The sequence below is a fragment of the Polistes canadensis genome, unplaced genomic scaffold, assembly GCF_001313835.1.
Source record: "Polistes canadensis isolate GaletaPanama2010 unplaced genomic scaffold, ASM131383v1 scaffold_19, whole genome shotgun sequence".
NCBI classification, from domain to species: domain Eukaryota; kingdom Metazoa; phylum Arthropoda; class Insecta; order Hymenoptera; family Vespidae; genus Polistes; species Polistes canadensis.
Window position 1 is genome coordinate 621,501 of NW_014569566.1, and position 12,838 is coordinate 634,338.

Consider the following 12,838-nt stretch of genomic DNA (forward strand, 5'->3'; position numbering starts at 1 on the left):
ACATCATGAATGGGAATATATCGTTGAAGAATGTAATTATTACAAATATATTATATGTTTATTTATAAAAAATAATAATACAGTGTGCGCGAGTGAATGTGAAGGGGGAAAAAAATTGAATTAATAAAGTGACTTCAAATTGTTATTACAAAAAAAAAAAAAGAAAAATATTATAAACCAAGTTCTATTCGAGAGTGATTGGTTAAGTTAAATATTAAGAAATTATTCAAATTGTGATATCGAGTATTAAAAAAAATATTATTTAGTTATGAAATAAATTTTGAGATATACCAAAAAGGATGCACATGCAAACCAGTTGATAATTAAATAATAAATAAATAAATAAAAAGCACAAATAATACACACACACTCGCAGCAACATATTTTATACGAGTATACATAAATATTCATGTAATAAAATATACAAGTATTAGATAATATCAATATACTTGTAACGACTGTTATCAGCTGTTGATCTCATTTTCCACGATGGTCACTCTCGGTCCCGGTGGCGCTCTGGGCCCCATAACGAACGAAGGATATACGAGTGGCAAAAGAAAAAAGAAAAATAAAAATAAAAATAAGAAGTAGTAGTAGTAGTAGTAGAAGGTGGGAATAAGACTGTGAGAGATACCACGTACGTATAAATACACATATAACCATAAAGAGAGGGCATACACGAGGAGAACGGAGAAGAGATGTCGAGTTAAACGAACACCTGTGCCAACTGGGGCACGACCAAGGCAGGCACAGACGGATGGACAACAGCGAACGGGTGGACAAAACAGGTGGGCCGACTCAGAGATTCTTCGTTGTCCCAACTACACTCTTCTTTCCCCTCTCTCTATCTCTATCTCTTTCTAACTCTTTTTTTTACTTCTTGGGCCCTAGTCACGGCGCCTCGGGCCCCGCGTATATCGTATCCGGTCATAACGACAACGACGACGACTACAGCACGAATATACACTCATAGAAATTATTGAACAATTATGATTATTAACATATGTTTGTTAATGAACAAACGATTTTGTTCGATCTTTAATTTGTGTGTTAAATGATTCATAGGAATATTATAGTTTCATTTTATTCTAACATAATATTAATAATAATTATAATAATTATAATTAATATTATTATTATAATAATNTAATAATATTTATTTGTTACATTTTATGATTGTTTTTTTAATTCTTTTTCTTTATTTTTCAGTTTTCTTTCGAAGAACACAAATTATATGTCGTGATTAATAATTAAATTAATTAATAATTAATTATACATAAGAACGCCCTACGATCAATGAATCCGATTGTATAAAATGTTTTTAATATGATTTTTTTTTTTTGTATAAACGACGAACTCGTAATGATAGTAATGACGATTGTTAGAAGAACTATCTTTTTTTTTTTTGTTTCAACTTCAATGAAGATCTCTTATTAATGTCAAGAATCAAGAATTGTGTGACGCAATTAATAGATCGTTCCGGTTTATTTTTCAATGCATCACGTTTCATACGCGTCATCGTATTATTCATTAATAATACACAATAATAATTTTTAAATGCGCACATAGCTAAGTGCCTACTTTATTAACTTACGTACGCTTGCGTATGCATTTGCGTGTGCGTCCTCGAGAATGCAAATCTCTGCACTCTCGTGTTACGTACAATTCCATATCAACGATAAGACAAATATACTTTGTATATACACAAAAAAATAGAATTTTTCAACAAATTTCTAGAACTCTATCGATCGTCCCAATTAACACAATTCATAATCAAATTAATTTATTAATTTTCAAAATAATAATAATCATAACGCATTAATAATAATAATCATAATTAAGATAAATATTTTATCGATACGAAAAAAAAAAGAAAATGAAAGAAAAGACAGGAAAAAAAAAAAGGAATGCAAAAATGAACGAAACTCGTGCTTTGAAAATTGATAGAAAATAAGATAATGATCTTTAAATTTCACGATCAGATGGGTTCTCAAGTTTTACAACGAAAGGTGCATCGAATTTCATAGTTCGATTATGGCTCGACGTGACCGACTTTTGTTCACACAAGAAAGACTTCTGAAAGTTCATGGATGAATAAGAATAAAAAAAAAAAAAGAGAAAGAAAAGGAATGATGAAGGATCGAGGTTAGATATGGTAAAGATTGAAACTACAACGAGAGAGAGAAAGAGAAAGAGATTAAAAAGTAAATGTGAAATTTTATTCCCTCGTTGAAAATCGTGCACGTAAAATCGAGGATAAATGACGTTTATTTATGTCGACTGTTCGGAGTTTGCGGATTGCGTGAGCAAACGAATGAAAAAAACGTTTGCGATTATCGAACGAAACAGAAACACATTGCTTTTCAACTACTAAGGCACGCGTTATTACCAAACTAATTGCACACAACTAACGCATAAACATTAACTAACATTACTTACGCATCGTGATTTTTTAATTACAATTGCGTACCATTTTGGAAATAATTTCAATCCAACCAACCAACCAATCAACCAACCAACCAACGTTTCATGTTTTTCTATTTTACGTAACGCACGATGAGAATTCAGAATAAAAAAAAATAATACCAGCTAGGAAATAGAGAAACGCGATTCCATTCGTAATAATTAATCGTCAGTTGGAAAAGAATAAAAGAAAAAATTAATATCTACCTTTTGCCATAGAATGTTTTTCTATGTGAAAACGTTAAAACCAACTTTGATCCTTTGAAAAAAAAAAGTTTCATTTCATATTCTCAACCTTGTTTTATATATTATATTCTATACGAATAATTTATTACTTTCTTTCTTTTCTTTTTTTGAATTTTTTTCTATACAATTTATATACAAATTAAAAAAATGTATACAATATTATATACTAATAAAGATATCTTTTTTCCAAAAAAAGTAATACAGAAATAAGGATCGAACTTTTGTTAAAGATGATACCAATCGTAAGATAAAATTTACTACGAAATTAATTCTACGTAGATAGATCCGATATAGATAAACGATCTTCCGATTCGTACGTAATTATAGATCCCGTATCTCAGTTCAACCATGAGAAGAACAAAAGAGCAGTGACTCTACTATATTCACAATATCGGAAAAAATTCACAAACAGGGATTTGTCGAGATTATAGGAAAAGATAAAAAGAAGGAATAGATCGCTAATTGCCAAGCGTATGTGTTGTCTATCTATCTTATACGTATCATTCACCGAACGAAAACCTGTGGGATAATCCCAGGACTCGAAAAAAAACAAACAAGGAAGCAACTCATTTTTCATAGAATTGGATAATAAACTAACCGAATGACGGATTCTCGTGGTATATCGAATGGTATCGTAAAATTGGCGAGCGCACGATGTTTAAAAAGAAAAAAAGAAAAGAGAAAGATTATATCCTTTCTAAAGAGATATCCATGTAATCTCGAACACGATAAATAGCGAAAGGGGGAAGCCGAAAAGAAAAAGAAAAATTAAAAGAGAACGAAAAAAAACAACAAGGAGAGATATAAGGTAAAGGTAAAGGGGGGAAGAAGAATAAGAGGAGTTGGGGGGAGGGGACGATAAAAGGGCTTAACGCGAGATAAAGATCTTTCCAGCTGGGAGGAGTAACCCTTCTGCTGCCCGATGATCGATAAAAATCGTATGCCGTTGTCTTATCCTTTAACTTGTTAAGATCACGATAAAGAAAGTGGTGGCGGTGGAAAGGTGGGACTACGGGGGAGGAGGGGGATAAAGGGTAGAACGAGGTGAAAAAGTCAGTGTGGAGGGAGGGGGTGTGTATCGAAGGGTTTGGAACAAGCGTAACGTGGCAACGAGCTCTACAAAATTGTTCTCTCTTTTTACTCTTCTTCTTCTTCTTATTCTTCTTATTCTTGATCTTCTTCTTGTTTTCTTTTTCTCTTATTCTTTCCACCTTCGCTTCCGGGCCGTAAGCAAGCAAGCAAGCAAGCAGGCAGGCAAGCAAGCAAGCAGGTAGGTCATCACCTGCCCTGCCGAATACCTGGTGAAGGCGCGCACGCACGAAATACCTGCGGTTCCACATCGCTAAGCGACGAAACCGCGCGTTCCGCGGCCAGATGTTACGTTACGACTTGCCCCGCGAACCAATAAGAAAAATACAAATAACAAAAATAAAGAAATAAAAGAAAGAAGCGCGTACAGGAGTAGGTATGTACATACAACGCATGTAAGTAACGTTTACGAGAGACCCTTACGTCGTTTTCTTTTTCTTTTTTATTTCTTTCTTTCTTTTCTTTTCTTGTTTTTTTTTTTTTTTTTTCGAGCGAACCTAACAGCTGCGTACGAAAGTAGCGATCGACGTCTATTCGTATGCTTTTGGTCAATAATTTTTTATAAATTTAAATAGAGAGAGAGAATAAAAGTGATTTATATAAGTCATCTTTCTGTGTGTGTGTGTGGGGGGGGGGGGATTATTTCGTCGAATGTGCAAGGTCGATTGGACGGTCGGATTTAAAATGGTTTTTGTTTGAAATGTACGATCTTGGAAGTAATGCGTTCCCGGATGATGTCATTTATTTGATATCGATCAATGCAAAATAAATTACGAAGAAAGAGAGAGAAAGAGAGAGAGGGAGAAAATGCTCAGGTGTTACTTGGGTCTCATTTGAATCTTTTGAACGTGTCGATGATAAACAACGATAATGAAAAATTCAATACTATTTAAGTACTTATGTATTTTGGTTTAATAACTTATTAAAAAGATATATATGTATATATATATATATCATTTAAAATCATGCACATTTATAAGGAATAAAGTAAATCGTATATACGTTAAAAAAAATAATAAGTAATTATAAAAAATTAATTTTTCATTCACGTTTATCAAATGTAACAAACTCTTTGTACAAATATACGTAAATAATTTAGATAGAGATAAATCAAAATAAAAAGAAGATTATTTCTAAATAATAAATATATCAACAAAATGAAATATACGAGTATCATCGTTCATCGATCGGAACAATGTTTAATTTCGATCAAACTCTCTTTTATTTTTATCTTTTTTCTAAATTTTTCTAAATTCTCTTTCTTTAATAATTTCTTTTACTATTATTAAAGAAGAATAATTTTACAAATTTTTCAATCAATTCTTGCATATATATATTCGAGTATGTGAACGTAGGTGGTATCCTATCTAATGATAATATAAACCGATATCGATCTTTATGGTATTATTTCCGAACAAGAATAATAAGAAGAAGGTAAATAGAAAGAGAAAGAGAGAGAAAGAGATAGTATGCAGCCGAATTTATCGAAGTTGAATCTTCGTATAATGAGCTAATCGGATGTGTTACACCGCAGTGCCTCTTCCTCCAGGTATTTCCATGCGTACATTGACTATGAGTAGGATACACCGATATATACGATGAAGGAAATTCGAATTAAATGCCACCCTCTCTTGTTCTGAAAAAAAAAAAAAAACAAAAAGAAGAAGAAGAAAAATAAGAGGAGAAGAGCTGAGAAAGTCTTCGTGAAAGGAAGAAGATAGAAAACGACGAGTAAGAACAGAGAAGAGAACAGAACTTAACAGAACAGAATAGTAAGAGTAGAAGAGTAAAGAGAAGAGAAGAGGAGAAGAGAGGAGAGGAGAGGAGAGGAGAGGAGACACGATCGAGCTACTAACAATGAGAGGAAGTGAAGGTCCAACGAGTGCACCTCCTTTCCATTCCCGATTGTCGGGACTTCACCACCGTTAGTTAGATATATCCATCGATGAAGAGAAAAAAAAAGAAAGAAAGGGAAAGAGAGAGAGAGAGAGAGAAAGAGAGAGAAGAGATAATATATCTACCGTGCGATGCATCGCCATTATCTCGATCGAGCTGACCTAGGCTATGCATCGGTTTCTTCAACCTAAATTACTACCTCTTTCCTACACTTTTCTACCTTAGGTTTTTTTGTTTCTCCTTTCTTTTCTTTACATTCGTTCCTCTACATGACCCTTTACCCTTTTTTTTTCTTTAGTCTCTTCATTCACTGTTAAGTACGTAAGAAGACATTCCAACGTCTTCATCTAATTTGTAAGAAACAAGATACGCAGATATATCGATGATTATAGAAAATTCATTTGTTACTTTCTTCTTCTTTTTTCTGTTGTTGTTGTTTTTTTAATATAGAAAAAGAAAGAACAAATTATTATAAAATATCAATATATGAGAAAGTTAATCAATATTATTTTCTAATTAACGTAGAGAAACGTTAACTTATATCAAATCAATATTTCATAATATAAATGCATCGAGAGAAACGATATTAATTAGAAAATAATTGTGAAATTAAATTGATAATAAAAAAAAGAAAAGAACGTTTGTTTAAATCACAGGAACACATTGCTATTATATTATTTTATCAGATGAATTTTTAATAACATATAAACGGATACGAATAGAGAGTAGTAGTTGGTTCTGCACTCTTCCATAAATGTACCATTTCCTCTTTCCACGTTGCATATTAACACGTACACGCAAACATACATACGTGTATCATCAACAGAATCACAATCTAATGTGTCTTCTTCGTTATAAACCTACCCGTTAGCTTTCCACAAGAGGAGATATATCTACGACAGGATACTTCGCTAATTATCCCGATTGGCTCGACCTAACTACTATACCAAACAAGATATTTACTATTCTAATTTAACCTCCTCCTCTCCTTTTTCATAACCCCCCTCCTCCCTTTCTATACTCTCTTGATACTCTTCCTACAAAATATACTATAATGAAACAAACAAGCCTGCTGCAAACAAAAAGATTACCTATCTCCTATTCAGAAATATATTAAAAATTCATCGATTAATTCATAAAATTCAATAATTTGTCATTGATACACAAAAAAGAATCCAAAAAAGGATTTACTCGTTTATACTTTTTCTCAAACTATATATATTTTATACTTTTTAACAAACTATACTACACGTTTCTCAAACGTCATTGTATTACCTTTCATATTGATTATATTTATCAAATAAATTCATTTCTCGTTGTTAAGACAAGTTACAATTAAGGGAAACAAATTATGATAAACTAAAAAAAAAAAACAACCGATTAATCGTTTACTCCTACGAATAAAATGACATAAAAGGGATAAAGAAAGAATAGCACATCCCTATATATATACATACATATATATATATATATATTGTACATAGCGTGCCGGCACTCGAGTGTGCGTAAACGCAGGTAATGGGTGGGGAGGGGCACACCAGCTGGCGTCAGAGTGACAAGATCTAAAATTAGAGTGCTCGTTCGGTTGCGTGTCGATCGTCGCATGCGCATATATCGTACGCCCCCTTCCGGCTTCTCCTTATTTTCATAACTTCTTTCGATTCTTTTTATCTTCTTCTCATTCCTCTTCTTCTTCTTCTTCTTCTTCCTTCTTCTATCCTTATTTATCTTGTACCCACCTCACTACTCTGTCTTTCTTACTCTTTCCTCCCCCGCCTTGAGCGATCATCTCAACTTCCTCCTCCTCCTCCTCCTCATCCTCCTTTTCACCTTTCTCATCTTTCTTCTTCTTGTTCTCTTTTGGAATCTTTCTCAAAGTTATGAATTAAAGTGAGAAGTAATAACCGTGAGAAAAAGAAAGAGAGAGAGAGAAAGAGAGGATCAATGCAGATCCATTTCCTTCCTTTTCGTGACACTACCAAGAATTTATCCTTCCGAGCACGCCCATTTTTGCTCGCGGGGGTATTCGTTTTTACAAGCAAGAAAATATTGAAGATGCGTTTAAATAACTCACTACCGATGCGATTCAACTTTGATCAATTTTTTGTAGAAACAACTCTCGTGAGAACGCGAACTATTATATTTGTTAAAGTAACATTTTACGAACGATCGAGAAATCTCATTTTCAAATTGTTTAAGAATATTTTTAATTATTCAATTGTATGGAATGTTATATAATATATTAGATTTTTTTTCTTACGTTAAACGATACGTTTAATATTTATAATCAATCGGATTATCGCGTTTTTCTATATATATATATATATATATCTTTTTTGAATTTATTTATTAATTTATTAGATACAGTTAACGCGCGTGTATGAATATATTATTATCGCTACTATGATTCTAAATGGAATAAAAAGACGTAAAGTTATAGACAGTTGTTCTAAAATAAACACGTTCTACTGATATATATCATAGGTATGTATGTACTTACAAAGATTGTCGCGACGTGTATGATAGTTAGCATATTATAAGTGTCGACGAACTACGTTGGCTTTAGTGTTTATAGAAAGATGGTAAAGTATCGATTGACGTAAGAAATAGTTCCAAACATTCAATTGACTTCCGTATATGCGCACTATACTAATTCGAAATTATTTCTAACATCTTCTTCTTCTTCCTCTTCTTCATGTTTTAATAATAATGTTTCCGATTTAAAGACACATTCATTTCTTTTTTTTTAAATAACATTAACATCGCACCCAACAAATGCGATTAAGATGTATTTTAAGTTCTTATAATCGTTCGTAAAAATTAATTGATATATAAAATTTTGAATTGTTTTTTTGTGTGTAAAACAATCGACGAAATTATTTATTGCAATTCTGTTTGTTTGTTTTGTGTCTTTTTTTTTTAATGGTAATAATTTAAACGTTGGTAAACATGTTAACGAGGTAACTAAGGTTCAAAGGATTATAACAAGAATAAAACGAACCTTCGTCCAGTTGCAATTTAAAGTAAGTACTTAAATAAGTAAGTACTAGAAGCGTAGATGTTTAGATAAGTGTAAACCAGCAAGTTTATGCGCTAGACGTCGTTTACTTTACTTCTCTTACTTTACTACTGTTAACAGAGAAAAAAGCTCTTACCAGAATGAAATACAGGGATTTAAGAGAACGTCGACAACCATCATTGTTGATATTTTCCAACTACTATGTTATGTGAAAATAGCTGAAACTTTTTATTACTCGACGAACAATCCCTTTCTCTCTCAAAAAAAAAGAAAAGAAAAAAAAAACATTAAAAAATTTAAGTTTGTAGTAGCTAAAGATAAAATAAAATAGAATAGAATTTCAAAACAATATAATGAGAGACTAATCATTAATAATTATCTACTAGATTAGTAAAATATTCTGTTATTTGTTATAAAAATATATTTGATTATCCTCATAGAAATGATCATCTCAAAATAGCAATCAAAAATTTCATATTTTTTTTTTTTTTTTATTTATTTATACTCCGTATAAATTCGGGTTTGGAGGACTTCCAATACAAAATATTTAACATCTCTTATGTACTCTATCTCATTATATTTTAACTTTATAACAAAAACTAACCTAAAACCAATTTTTTCACAAAATTTCATATATTTAATTTGAAATAAAATGATTCTTCTTAATTTTAACTATGTATCGCGTTTTGCTTTGTCAAATATTTGACCCAAAAGACTTTAATAAAATAAACAAAGAAACATGTTTAATTTGATTCTAATTCAATACACACACACACGCGTACAAATTCCCCATCGTTTCTATAATTCAGCATCGAAAAAAAGAAAAAGAAATGAAAATAATAAAAATTAGCAAGCAGAGAATATAAAAAGTAAAGAAAAAAAAAAGAAAAAAAAAAGAAAAGAATAGATCAAAAGCTAGGGGAATAGAATAATAATATGTAGATTCTAAGTGCGCGGAAATAGAGCAAAAGCCGGTAGTTTCTTCTATTATCCGTTTAATAAGGCAATTATAGATGCGTTAGCGAGTCCCGCCCACGGAACGGAAGTTCTCGTCGGTCGAACTCTGGAAAGGAGTTTTAACGTTGGCTTTGCTGCGTAAGGTGCCACTATCGTTTCGTTAATCGTATTCGAAATTACACGTCAAGCGAGAAACGTTTCTGTTCGTTCGATTGCACCGTGACCGACCGATACAATTCATTGTTCATTATTCCGAACAACACATTTGCAAACACGATTCACGGTTCAACCCCCTTTTCTTCTTTAACCTTTCTCTAGGATCTCTTAAGATTCTCCTCCTCGTGAACTTTCGCACGTTTTCGCCCTCTTTCGCGTACGTGAGATACTTTTCTAAAAAAAAAAAAAAAAAAACAAAAAGAAATGATCGCGTAAAGATCGTTCTACCTTTTTCACAGATTAAACGTGCCCGGTAATTATGACAATGGGAAAACAAACGGTGTACAAATATTGTTCGCTATTTGTTATTACATTTTATCGAATTGAAATAATGAAAAGCTTATACGCTATTTTAAAATATTTATTTTATAATATATTTTGTGTGTCCTAGAGCGAATTGAACAAAAATTCGAAAATTTAATTTTGCCAAGATATTCTAAGTAACTGCATCTTAAATCCATACTTTAAAAAAAAAAAAATTTTAACTAACGGATTAATAATTTTTAAATGAAATTATTCCCCTCCCAAAAAGAATATCGTCAAATTTTTCCATTAATAAAAGAATATTAAATTTACCGATGATAATTACCGGAACGTTTGTAATATAAATTCGAGTAATATAGATTGGTGAAAGGGTTAAAAGGACAAGAGACTATTACTACGAGGTATACCTTCGTTCCCGATTTCACATTATGCAAGAAAGTTAACCGGCATACACGCGTATGATGTCTCACTTCCTGTCGAGAGCAGCTGCCGTGAAATCGCGGATCACGGGCGCGATGTGAAATCGCGTCTGTTCTTTTAAACAACTGCTCTCCGCGCACTTCTTCGATCTTTTCTTTAGTCGTCCTTTCTTTTTACGAACGTACCTACCTACCTATATACGTACACACACGTACGTACGTACATACATACGTGTGCGTAGAAATATCTTTGTACAGATTTCGAAGCATCTTTTAACCATTCTTTTTTTTCTTGTCTTTTTTTTTTTCCCCCCCCCATTTTATTTTCTTTCACATACCTGACTCGTTTTAATTCTTTCCGCTTGTATTTTACGAGCACGCGTACCTCTCGTCGTCCAACTTTTCCTTATACTTCGAAGCTTCGTATAACAGAAGACATTTATTTCCATTTGGACCACCGCGAGCAGATGCTAACAATTTCTCTTCGGCCACCGTCGCCGATTCGTTTCGTAAAAGGGTAAAAAAGAGAAAAAGAGAGATAAAATCTAACAAAAAATAAGAATCATTAATATGTGTTTGTATGATTATTATATTATGTATTCGCGATAATTAGTCATGATAATTATATAAAGATAACGACGAATCGAGCACGATTTTGTATGAGACTCCGCGTGTGCCGTCTGTCTTATATTTTTAAAAATCGTTAAAGTACTTGATCGTACATGCGAAAAATCCCCACGTATGATTGCGAAACGTACAAATCTGATTGCAAAATACGTGTATTCCTAATATTTATATTTTGGGTTGGTAACTAAATGATTGCGCATATTATCTATAGACAAATCACATTTAATTCAATTTTTTGATATCGATGATCAGAAATTGTATGAGCGTGAAATTATGATACCGGCCGAACGATGGCAAAAGCTCATCGACCAAAAACGGACAATACCCCTATCATTGAATAAAGTTATATTTTTCAAGAAAAATTTTGCAATTTTCCTTCTCATTTAAAATCCGCAAACACTCGGTTGCCAATCCAATATTTTACAAATATTATTTCAAAAACGATCGTTTAAAAGTACACTTGAAACAAATCAAAGTTACTCCCTAAAAAAAAAAGCATTATCTTGTATTTAAATTAAATTAAAAAGAAAAAGAAAAAGAAAACTAAATTAAAATATAATCTAATATAGAAAATCTCTAAAAAAAAAAAAAAAAAAAAAAAAAAAAAAAAAATATAATCTAATATAGAAAATCTCTAAAAAAAAAAAAAAAAAGAAAAAGAAAAAAGTAATCGAGATATATTATAACGACGTATCGGTTACTAGGAAATTTATCATGACGGTAGTAGAGTAGGACTGACTGAGATCTCGTGTGCCCAAGGCGACGGCCCAGATGCGCAGGTATGCGCAGCCGTGTAAGCAGTGCAGAGTTGTGCACATCTGCGCGGCCCCGAAAAGTCGAACGCCGCGAAATTCTATGTGTATGTATATCTATATGCATATGTGTATATATGTAATGTGCATTAAGCATCGCAGGTTCTCGCTCTGGCGAAAAGAGTTAAGTTAAAAGGAGGGTGCACCGACTTTGGTATCAGAATATACGATCACAACTCGGTAGCAGCCACGACCGGCTGGCAGAGATAAGAATCAAACCAAACGGAGGCAACCCCTTTTGATCAGTACTCCCTTTCTTTATTTCTTTCTTTCTTCCTTTCTTTCTATCTTTTTATTTTGCTGCTTTAGCCTTTTCGCAGGCACCTTGCGACGATTCCCTTATTCTTATTCTTTCTGCCCTTACATATTCGCCCCGGGGACGATGAAGGAACACATTTTGATGTGTTGGTGTGCTCGACAACAATATCGCCATCTGTATCCTCATTAGCTTAAGCGATACAAACAGTCTGTGGTCTCTCACCTCGAAAACTTGTACGGCTGGCAGCATACCACCGTTTGCCTAAGGCTGTCCACCACCACCACCACCACCAACACCACCATCACCTTCTTTCTTTTTCTCATCCTCTTCATATTTCTGTTCATTCTTTCCTCGGTTCGTCTACCACCGGCCCGTTTAACGGCCATTATATGGACTATTACGTTACTTCTCAAGTGGAAAACTGCCAACTGGGACGATGGGTAGTAACGTCGAGAAAGATCCCCTCCCCTCCTCCACCCCACCCAAAGAAACTGACTTTTAATTAATATACAAAATAACGATGTTATTCGATAACGATTAACTCGTTCTAAAATTTTAAAATAGATATAAA